The following is a 12,293-nucleotide window of genomic DNA, read 5'->3' on the forward strand; positions in this document are numbered from 1 at the left end:
AAGAGTCATGTACCAAAATGTTCATTGCAGCTCTATTTACAATAGCCAGGAGTTGGAAACAATCTAAACATCCAGCATCAGATGAATTAATAAAGATGTGGCACATATATACAATGGAATATTACTCAGCCATAAAAAGAAATGAAATTGAGCTATTTGTGATGAGGTGGATGGACCTAGAGTCTGTCATACAGAGTGAAGTAAGTCAGAAAGAGAAAGACAAATACCGTATGCTAACACATATATATGGAATTTAAGAAAAAAAATGTCATGAAGAACCTAGGGGTAAGAGAGGAATAAAGACACAGACCTACTAGAGAATGGACTTGAGGACATGGGGAGGGGAAAGGGTAAGCTGTGACAAAGTGAGAGAGTGGCATGGACATATATACACTACCAAACGTAAAATAGATAGCTAGTGGGAAGCAGCTGCATAGCACACGGAGATCAGCTCGGTGCTTTGTGTGCTAGAGGGGTGGGATAGGGAGGTTGGGAGGGAGGGAGATGCAAGAGGGAAGAGATATGGGAGCATATGTATATGTATAACTGATTCACTTTGTTATAAAGCAGAAACTAGCACACCATTGTAAAGCAATTATACTCCAATAAAGATGTAAAAATAAATAAATAAATAAATAAAATCTTCCAACAAACAAAAGCCCAGGGCCATATAACTTCAGAGGCTAATTCTATCAAACATTTAGAGAAGAGCTAACACCTATCCTTCTGAAATTCTTCCAAAATAGAGCAGAGGGAGGAACACTCCCATACTCATTCTATGAGGCCACCATCAACCTGATATCAAAACTTAATACCTCTTAAAGAAAGAAAACTACAGGCCAATATCACTGATGAATATAGATGCTGAAGTCCTCAACAAAATACTAGTAAACAGAATCCAACAGCACATTAAAAGGATCATACACAATAACCAAGTTGGGTTTATCCTAGGAATGCAAGGATTCTTCAATATATGCAAATCAATCAATGTGATACCCCATATTAAAAAAAAACTGAAGAATAAACACCATATGATCATCTCAATAGATGCAGGAAAATCTTTTGACAAAATTCAACACACATTTATGATAAAAACTCTCCAGAAAGTAGGCATAGAGGGAACATACCTCAACATAACAAAGGCCATATATGACAAACACATAGCCAACATCGTCCACAATGGTGAAACACTGAAACCATTTCCACTAAGATCAGGAAGAAGACAAGGTTTCCCACTCTCACTGCGATTATTCAACATTGTTTTGGAAGTTTAAGCCACAGCAGTCAGAGAAGAAAAAGAAATAACAGGAATCCAAATTGGAAAAGAAGAGGTAAAACTGTCACTGCAGGTGACATTATACTATACATAGAGAATCCTAAAGATGCTACCAGAAAACTACTAGAGCTAATAAATGAATTTGGTAAAGTAGCAGGATACAAAATTAAGGCACAGAAATCTCTTGTCTTCCTATACACTAATTATGAAAAATCTGAAAGAGAAATTAAGGAAACACTCCCATTTACCATTGCAACAAAAAGAATAAAATATCTAGGAATAAACCTACCTAAGGAGACAAAAGACTTGTATGCAGAAAATTATAAGACAGTGATGAAAGAAATTAAGATGATACAAACAGATGGAGAGATATACCATGTTCTTGGGTTGGAAGAATCAACAATGTGAAAATGACTATACTACTCAAAGCAATCTACAGATTCATTGCAATCCCTATCAAACTATCAATGGCATTTTTCACAGAATTAGAAAAAAAATTTCACAATTTGTATGGAAACACAAAAGACCCCGAATAGCCAAAGGAATCATGAGAATGAAAAATGGAGCTGGAGGGATCAGGCTCCCTGACTTCGGACTATACTACAAAGCTACAGTAATCAAGACAGTATGGTACTAGCACAAAAACAAAAATATAGATCAATGGAACAGGATAGAAAGCCCACAGTTAAATGTGCACACATATGATCATCTAATCTATGACAAAGGAGGCAAGAATATACAATAGAGAAAAGACACCCTCTTCAATAAGTGGTGCTGGGAAAACTGGACAGCTACATGTTAAAGAATGAAATTAGAACACTCCTTAACACCATACACAACAATAAACTCAAAATGGATTAAAGTCCTAAATGTGAGGCCAGACACCATAAAACTGTTAGAGGAAAACATAGGCAGAACACTCTATAACATACATCGCAGCAAGATTCTTTTAGACCCACCTCCCAGAGAAATGAAAATAAAAACAAAAATAAACAAATGGGACCTAATGAAACTTAAAAGTTTTGGACGACAAAGGAAACCATAAACAAGACAAAAAGGCAACCCTCAGAATGGGAGAAAATATTTGCAAATGAAGCAACTGACAAAGGACTAACCTCCAAAATTTACAAGCAGTTCATGCAACTCAATATCAAAAAAACAAACAACCCAATCAAAAATGGGCAGAAGACTTAAATAGACATTTCTCTCAAGAAGATATACAGATCACCAATGAATGCTCAACATCACTAATCATTAGAGAAATGCAAATTAAAACTACAATGAGGTATCATCTCACACCAGTCAGAGTGGCCATCACCAAAAAATCTACAAACATTAATTGCTGGAGAGGATGTGAAGAAAAGGGGACCCTATTGCACTGTTGGTGGGAATGTAAATTGATACAGCCACTGTGGAGAACAGTATGGAGGTTCCTTAAAAAACTACAAATAGAACTTCCACACAACCCAGCAATCCCACTATTGGGGATATACCCTGAGAAAACCATAATTCAAAACAAATCATGTACCACAATGTTCATTGCAGCTCTATTTACAATATCCAGGACATGGAAGCAACCTAAGTGTCCATCAACAGAGGAATGGATAAAGGAGATTTGGTATATATATATATATACAATGGAATATTATTCAGCCATAAAAAGGAACAAAATTGAATTATTTGTAATGAGGTGGATGGACCTAGAGCCTGTCATACAGAGTGAAGTAAGTCAGAAATAGAAAAAACAATACCATATGCTAACACATATATATGGAATCTAAAAAAAAGAACCTAGGGGCAGAACAGGAATAAAGACACAGCCATAGAGAATGGACTTGAGGACATGGGGAGGGGTAAGGGTAAGCTGGGACGAAGTGAGAGAGTGGCCTGGATTTATATACACTACCAAATGTAAAATAGATAGCTAGTGGGAAGCAGCCGCATAGCACAGGGAGATCAGCTCGTTGCTTTGTGACCAACTAGAGGGGTGGGCTAGGGAGGGTCAGAGGGAGACACAAGAGGGAGGGGATATGAGGATGTATGCATGTATAGCTGATTCACTTCGTTATAAAGCAGAAACTAACACACCATTGTAAAGCAATTATACTCCAATAAAGATGTTTAAAAAAAAAAAAGAACACTTACCCCATTCTTGAGCATGAAACCGAACAGGACCCCATGGGGCTCCTCAACATGAAAGGCTTTCTGTGTCCCCCATTTCTTGACCTTCCCTGAGTTCCAAAGCACAGGTTCAAACAGTTTTTGATCTGGGAACAGAGAGGATGTAGAGACAAAGGAAGAGCAGTCAAGAGACAACAGTCCAGCCTTGGGACAGGATCCTGGTTCCACCTCAAGAGATACACATGACAGTATCTTTGAACTCTTCTGAAGAACTAAAACCCCCAACAAATGGAAGATGAACTACTTGGTGAGACGTTCTTCATTCCAGAGAGAAGGTCATAGTTTGATAACATTGAGTACCACAGCTCATCAAGAGACCACCTGAGGGCTTCCCTGGTGGCGTAGTGGTTGAGAGTCCGCCTGCCACTGCAGGGGCCACGGGTTCGTGCCCAGTCCGGGAAGATCCCACATGCCGCGGAGCGGCTGGGCCCAGGAGCCATGGCTGCTGAGCCTGCGCGTCCGGAGCCTGTGCTCCGCAATGGGAGAGGCCACAACAGTGAGGGGCCTGCGTACCGGAAAAAAAAAAAAAAAAGACCACCTGAGGCTAGATTAAAGGAATGCAGGCCCTGCACTCATCCTGATCCTTATTAGCTGCCCCACCCTTGAACCATTGCTATAAAACTCCTCACCATATCCCTCCGGGTGGGGACACACAGTTTTCAAAGGCACAAGTTCACAATGTACCCCTTTGCCTGGCAAAGCAATAGAGCTTCCTTTCTACTTTACCCAAAACTCTGTCTCCAAGATTCAATTCGGCACCAGTGCACAGAGACCAGGTTTTCGGCATCAAGGGCTCCACCCTCATGTTCTAAGAACTTCCCAAAGGCCCCAAGTCCTAATATCATCACATGGGGAATTAGGATTTCAACATATAAATTTTGAAGGGACACATTCAGACCATAGCAGCACTGATGCCGAAATGTCAGCTTCTCTGTGCACCAGTGCTGAATCGAATCTCAGAGAATTTTGGGTGAAGTAGAAAAGGATAGCTTTATTGCTTTGCCAAGCAAAGGGGGACATAGCAGGCTCCTGCCTTGAAAAACAATGTTTCCCAATCTGGGATGCTTTGAAGAGGAGTTTTATAGCAATAGTTCAAGGATAAGTTTGCTGATAAGATTAGGGTGTGCACAGAGTCTAGGTTGGTCAGTCTCCTAATCTTGATGAGTTTCTTTGGTCCCTTTAGTCTTGCCTCATGTGGTTTCTTGGTTGCTCTTCCCTTGATTAGCAACTGTTTAAATCTGCCCTTTGGAACTCAGGGAAGGTCATGAAGGCTGGAGTCTTGCCTACAAGAAATGAGAGACAAGAATGCTTCCATGCCCAGGAGCCCCACCGAGTCCTCCTTGGTTTCATAAGGAAGAAGGTGAGCCCTAAATAACTGCTGGGGCACAGGGACCCCACACTTGTAGATAGAGACCTACATTAGGTTGTGACAGCAGTGAGATAAGAACTTCTGAGAGCTAAGCCACTGAGATAGGGGGACTGCTTTGTTCATAGATAAGCATGCCCTAAACAAGTGTGCAGTTCACAGAAAAGTCAGTGGTGTCAGCTGAAATCAAAGGATGAAGTTAACTAGAGTCGACAAGACCAGCATTGTAGAGTTCGGATTTACATAATCACACAGGAGAAGGCAAAGAGCCTGTACTCAGGCTGGGGCAGCACCTGCAAATGTGGTGAGACTGGAAAGTTGAAAGCATATGTCAGGGAATAAAAGGGGGAAAGGGTTCAATCAAATGGGGAGGTGGTCAAGGTGGAGTGCGTGTGGGTGAATAGTGGTAAGTATCCTTAGCTAGTTAAGGTCTGGGCAACTTTGAGTCTCAGGAGATTGGGAAAGAGGGCAGAGAAGTCAGGGCTAATGAAACAGACGAAGGGAAACATTAAAGATGATTGAATAGATAAACAACTTGATAAAAGCAGTGCGCTCGGAAGACGGCAGGGCAGACCATGTGCCAGATAGATTTGAGACAGGTGGAGGCAAGGAACCAAGCTAAGAGGCTATTGCAACAGTACAGGTGAGGGATGAGGAGGGCTTCACCTGAGGCAGGGGTGCGGGGGTGAAGAGGAAGGCACAGGGGAGGTTACAGCGATAACAGTTTTGTTTTGGGGGCACCTGCTTTGTGCCAGGTGATTTATATACATCATACAATTTTTTTTAAATCAGAAAACTTTTGTAGCTTTTATTCAAATAATATATTTAATTGAAGTATGGCTGATTTACAGTATTGTGTTAGTTTCAGGTGTATAACAAAGCAATTCAGTTATATATTTTTTTCAGATTGTTTTTCATTACAGGTTATTACAAGGTACTGAACATTGTTCCCTGTGCTATATGGTAAATACTTGTTGCTTCTTTATTTTATGTATAGTAGTTTGTATTTTTTCATCCCATACTCCTAATTTATCCCTCTTCCCACACCTTTCCTCTTTGGTAACCATAAGTTTGTCTTCTATGTCTGTGAGTCTGTTTCTGTTTTATTAATAAGTTCATTTGTGTCATATTTTAGATTCCACATATAAGTGATATCATATGATATTTGTCTTTGCCTGACTTACTTCACTTAGTATGATAATCTCTAGGTCCATCCATGTTGCTGCAAATGGCAATATTTCACTCATTTTTATGGCTTATGTATCATATCATTTAATCCTCAAAATTGTATGTGGCAGGGCTATATGGCTCCATTTAACAGTTGAGGAAACTGAGTCACAAATAAGTTCCAAGGTTACTAAGTCAGTAAATGCCTGAACTGGGGCTTAAACTTGGGTATATGACTCCAGAGTCTTCTCTCTTAACTACCATGTGGGGATAAAGGTAGTTTGAAAGGAAGAAACTCAGGTACACTGATAAGCTGATCTCACTTAAACACTTCCCAGCCCACCACCCACCTATACCCTCCTTCCCACTCCCGAAGAACAATGTGAGCTTGAATGACAAATTCTGGATCATTTTTATTTTCTTCTAAGCATCTGCCCATGATTACATAATACATCCTTTTCAAGAAAAGGTGAAAATGCAGTAAAAATATAAATTCTTTCCTGGCCAGGCTGCTCAAGGTCATAAAACCAGGTGCACCATTAACTCCAAGTAGTGCTTGGACAGGAGCAAGGATTCCATGTACAAAGCTGACCAAAGGAATGAGCTGCTCTCAATTTAGAGAGAAGAGGACAGCCCTGCGCCTCTGGCTAGATATGGAGCAAATAAGCTAGAAACTTCGTGACGTTATCCCTAAGGTGGTGTTTCTCAGCCGTAGCAGCACAGCAAAACTATCTGAAGAGATCTTAAGAAAAATACTGACACTCTGGGCTCACAGCAGAATAGCTCCATCAGAATTTCTGGAGTTGAGGCCTAGGCACTGTATTCTTTTTTTTTTTTTTTCTTTTATTGAAGTATAGTTGATTTACAATGTTGTGTTAATGTCTGCTGCACAACAAAGTGATTCAGTTTTATATATATATATATATATATATATATATATATATATATATATACACACACACACACATTCTTTTTTTTTTTTGAACATCTTTATTGGAGTAAAGTCAGAAAGAGAAAAAAAGTACCGTATGCTAACACACACACACACACACACACACACATACATACATAGATATATATATAGATATAGATATATATATGGAATCTAAAAATAAAATGGTTCTGATGAACCTAGGGGCCGGAGAGGAATAAAGAGGCAGACATAGAGAACGGACCTGAGGACACAGGGAGGGAGGAAGGATAAGCTGGGATAAAGTGAGAGAGTAGCATTGACATATATACACTACCAGGCACTGTATTCTTGAAACTCTCCCAGGTGCTTCTCAGGCAGGAGGAGGATTGCAGGGGAGGGGCACCACCCTCGGGTAATGTTGAGCAAAGCAGCTGTTCATGTACCATTTGGAGACCCTCATTCAAGATCACTCATTTGCTCCAAAGTGTATTTATCTGGCATCCCTTTATGCTGGAGATGCAGAGATGAATGACATGATCTTGTCTGCAAGGATTTTACCATAAAGTGAGGGAATGGTGAGGTTGGCTAAGTGTTAGAACAGAGCTGGGCACAGAACACAGTGGAGGAACAAAAGGGGATTCAGTCTTGGGGGTCAGAAAGGACCTTGAATAGGAGTCAACACCCAAATTGAATGTTATAAGAGGAATGAAAATAAGCCAGGGGAATACAAGAGTGGGGAATGTATTCACAGTTTGTGCAAAAGAAGACAGGTAGGAGGAACGGCACGGAGCACTGTGGGACTTAAAGAAATTCAGACCAGAGGAAGTGGGGCTGGAGAACATGAAAGAAAGGGTAGACCCTACAGGGGCTGGTAGGCCATGCAAAAAGTGCCAGACTTTTGCTGGAGGGCAGGTAGCACATTTGAGAAGATGTCTGGGATCAAAGAATGAAAGTATGAAAAAACTGTTGAGACACATAAATGCAAAATATTTATCTTGGTAATAGGTGCATATACATTGTACCAGGAGCTAGCATTTACTGCATACTTACCATGCGTCAGGCCCAGCTCTAAGCATTCACTGTTATTCATTCAATCATTCAACAAATATTTTTTGACCATCTCCTGCTGTGGGCCAAGCAGCATTGGAGGTGCAGGGAATACAACAGCAAACAGTCAAATATCTCTCCTTGTGGGGGTTACATTTTGGTAGGGGAGGAAGACAACTGGTAAAATAGTGAATTAGATGCTGATGTGCTATGGCAAAAAAACAAAAGAGAGAAAGAGAATAGGGAGTATTTGAGGTGTGATTGTCCTTTGATATGTCAGCTTGTCTAGGCCACACCCACCTTATTGCATCAAGAACTAATCTAGATGTCACTGGGAAGATATGTGTATCTTGTATTGTATTGTATCTTGTATTGTATATGTGATTAGAGTCCATAATCAGTTGCTTTTAATTAAGAGAGATTGTCCTAGATAGTCTGGGTAGGCCTGATTCAAACAGTTGAAAGGCCCTAAGAGCAGAGCTGAGGTTTTCTGAAGAAGTTCTACCTGAGGACTGCAACATCAGTTCTGCCCGAGAGCCCCAGCCTGCCCTCCCTGATGGCCTTATGGATTTCAGACTTGCCTAGCCTGCCCACAATTACATAAACCCATTACTTGTGATACATCTTTAATATATATCTCCTACTGCTTCTGCTTCTCTGGTTGAGCCCTGATTGACATAGGTGAAGTTGTCATTTTAAGTAGGGGAGTTCAGACCTCACTATGAAGGTAATATCTAAGAAAAAACCTAAAGATCGTGAGTGAACGAGTGAGCAAATATCACATGGCAATCAGGGATGGGGGAAGGAGCATTCCAGAAAAAGTAACAGCAAGTACAAAGGTGTTATTCCATTTAATCCTCGTAATGACATTATGGAGTAGGAATTAATAATATTATCGAGAACTGTAAAGAGTCTGAGTTTTTCCCTGCTTGCCAGCTAACAAGGCAACCTGTCACATGTAGATGCTGTCAGAAGATATGAGACTCCTGGCTCAGCACCTAAGGATGTTATTACTCACAGCACTTCAGGTGGCATGAGCTTCATGTGTGTGTCAGTTACCCTTGTTCCCCCAAGTCCCACAGGGGTGAGGCGGGTGGATCCATGTGGCTGCTGTGTACACTGGGGCCCTGTATGACATTTATAGAACCAGAGCTTAGGAAACCCTCAATCTTATAATGAGGGCACTGTCAAACCTGCCTAAATTTTGCCTCAGAGGGAGACATTATTTTTCTTATAGTCGTCAGGAAAGAACTCTGTCCTCTCCACAAAGGAAGATGCTATTCCTTCCAAGACTGTTTGCTACACAGGTATACTTGAAAACTTGGTCAAAAACAAAGGCTGTTAGCAAAAGGTACAAAAACATGAGAGATGCATGGAGAATTCTCTCTCATCTTGCATATCAGGAAGTTGAGGCACAGACAGGTTAAATAATTTGCCCAAAATCACACAGCTAGTAAATGGAAGAACAGAGATGTGTGATCATCTGTCTTCCCCCACTGGAATGAAGCACCACAAACCAGAGACTTTATTAAATGACCAGATACTCAGAGCTTAGAAAAGTGTTTGGCACTTAAATGAACACCCCAAAAATAAATATAGCATGAATAGACACATATTTGTAGGTGCTCACATACAACAGAGAACAGAGCAAGAATGGTTCTTGCTTACATAAAGCTTAGAGTTCAGATAGAAAGTCAGGCATTAGTCGTCTATTTAAATAAATTACTATATAATTACAATTATGATAAGTGCTCCAGTGGAACGTGTATGCTATAGACTGAATATTTGCTTTCCCCCTAAAATTCATATGTTAAAACCTAACCCCCAAGGTGATGGTATTAGGAGGTGGGGCCTTTGGGAGGTGATCAAGACAAGAAGGTGGAGCCCTCATGAATACAATTAATGCCCTTATAAAAGAGACTTCAGAGAACTCCCTACTCTTTCTGCCATAGGAGGCTACTGTGAGAAGATGCCCATCTATGAGATAGTGGGTCCTCACCAGACACTGAATCTGATGGTGTGTTGATCTTGGATTTCCTGGCCTCAGAACTGTGAGCAGTAAATTTGTATTGTTTATAAGCCACTCAGCCTCTAGTACTTGGTTATAGCAGCCCAAACAGACTAAGATCACACATGTGTTTACATGTTTGTGTGTGTGTACGTGCAGGTGTGTGTCTATACATGCATATTTCTCAGGGCCCTCACTTACAGGGAAGAGATATAATTAGCTATATAATTTGACCAAGGAAGCAAGATAGCAAAACAGGCAAAATAAAAGATTTTTGGTGCCATCAATTATATTTCTTACTTATTTTTCACCATATTTTGTAGCATAGACACACTTATAAGATGAACATAATCTTTGTTCCACATATGGTGAAACTGAGGCTTAGGGAAAAAACATCCTGATTCTTTGCATTCACCACCAGCTTGATACTTGGATATCCTGTGAATGATAGGATTTTAGGTACAAGAGGAAAAGGCTTCTGGATTCCTCTAACTGGAAAGTGTATTCCTTCACTATGCCTAAAGTTTCTTAAAGAAAGAAAGCTTCTTTTATTTTCACTGAAGAATGAGATTTAAACTATAAGTGGTGTTTTTACAATACCCTTCCTTATACTTATTCAGAGGAGCACACAAGTGACAGTTTTTTCCATGATAAGAGCAGTGAAGCATTTGAAGACCAAAAGATAACTTTAGCATAAGAAAGGTAAATTTGGTCCACTCAAAGTTATACCTAATACAAAAGTTATTTACATTATATGAAACTTAACAAGCTCTGTGATCTCATGAAGTCATTTCACTTCTCTGAACCTCTGTCTCTTCATCTTCCAAAGGAAGATGTTGAATTAGATGATCTCTAGGCTCCCTCCCAGCTCTACTATTTTATCACAAATGAAAAGAAGCCCTTGAAAATCTCATTTGTCAATGTTTGTTAAATGTTCTCCTTTCTCCCCAAATCTTCTTGTGATCCACATATAAAAATACTTTCTACAAAAGTTAAAAGAAAAGACACTTCTTACTTTCTGGCATCACAACTCTGAATCCTTTATACTGCTTTGGCCTTGGCCACACAGGAAAATTTTACGCTCTAGACTTCCAAGGCAAAAATGATTGGCAGTGAATAAGACAATCAGTGATGAGTGAGCTGAGGTTAGAGGGAGACAGGCAAAGGTCAGATCATGTAGAACCTTGCAGATTGTCATAAAAATGTTGGATATCCTAGTAAGCACCATTGGAAACCCCATTAAAGGATTTTAATTGGAGAATGGCATAAAAACTGCTTTTTTGGAATATAATTTTTTTTAATATCTCCACTCATTGCCGTGTGAAGAATAGAATCAAGGACAACAGAAAAAGTGGGGAAAACTGTGTGGAAATCAGCACCCTAGTGCAGGTGAGAAATGATGGTGACTTTAACTAGACTGACATCAGTAGGTCAACTCAAAAGTGTTTTAAAGATGAATTAACAGAACTAGGTATTGAATTTAATGTGAGCAGTGAAGGAGAGGAGGTATCAAGAATAACTCCCAGGTTTCAGAAATGAGCAACTGGTCATTTATGGAGCTGGAGAAGCTTGAGAGAAAAGTATATCTGGAAGAAAACCACAGGTTCCATTTTGAACATATTCATTTTAAGATGTCTGGGTGATATTCAAGTAGAATTGCTGAGATGGCATGGAAATGTGAGCCTGGATGAGAGAGAGGCTGGAAGAGGGATGAACTGGAAAGCGTTTGGTACATAGAAGGTTTCTGATGCCTGGAGGGGAGTATGGACAGAGAAGAGAAGAGTCCCAGCACTGTTACCAAAGATATTCCAACATACAGAGTTCGGTAGGAAGAGAATAAGCCATCCAAAAAGGAGCTTCAAGAGAGCTAGCAAAAACACCTGGAGAGTGTGAAATCACAGAAGCCCCAACAAAAGGGTATTTCAAGAAGGAAGGGGTGACCGATAGTGTGGATTGCAAAACAGTCACATTAGATGAGACCAAAAACTGTCCATTGGACTCTGACCTATGGAGACCATTTGGCGAACTTGGGAAAGACAATTTTTAGGGGGGTGGTAGAAGAGTGGGAAGTGGTAGTAGCCATGTTAGAATGGGTTGAGAAGAGTTTTAGAGGTGAATACATGAAGGCAGTTTGTGTATATGTATTTTTCAAGCATCCTAAATATGGAATGGTGCCCAGAGACAACTAGAAGGTCAAAGGATATTTAAAGTCTCCTAAAAAGGATCTAAAAATGAACAACCAATTGAAAGCATAGAGAAGAGCAGAAATAAACAATAGAGTGAAAACCAACAGAAGGAGATGGAATCTAGGCATGAGATCTAGAGCAATGTGGAA

The sequence above is a fragment of the Aethalodelphis obliquidens genome, unplaced genomic scaffold (assembly GCF_003676395.1).
Source record: "Aethalodelphis obliquidens isolate GAN/ISIS:26980383/991018 unplaced genomic scaffold, ASM367639v1 scaffold6, whole genome shotgun sequence".
Taxonomy (NCBI): Eukaryota; Metazoa; Chordata; class Mammalia; order Artiodactyla; family Delphinidae; genus Aethalodelphis; species Aethalodelphis obliquidens.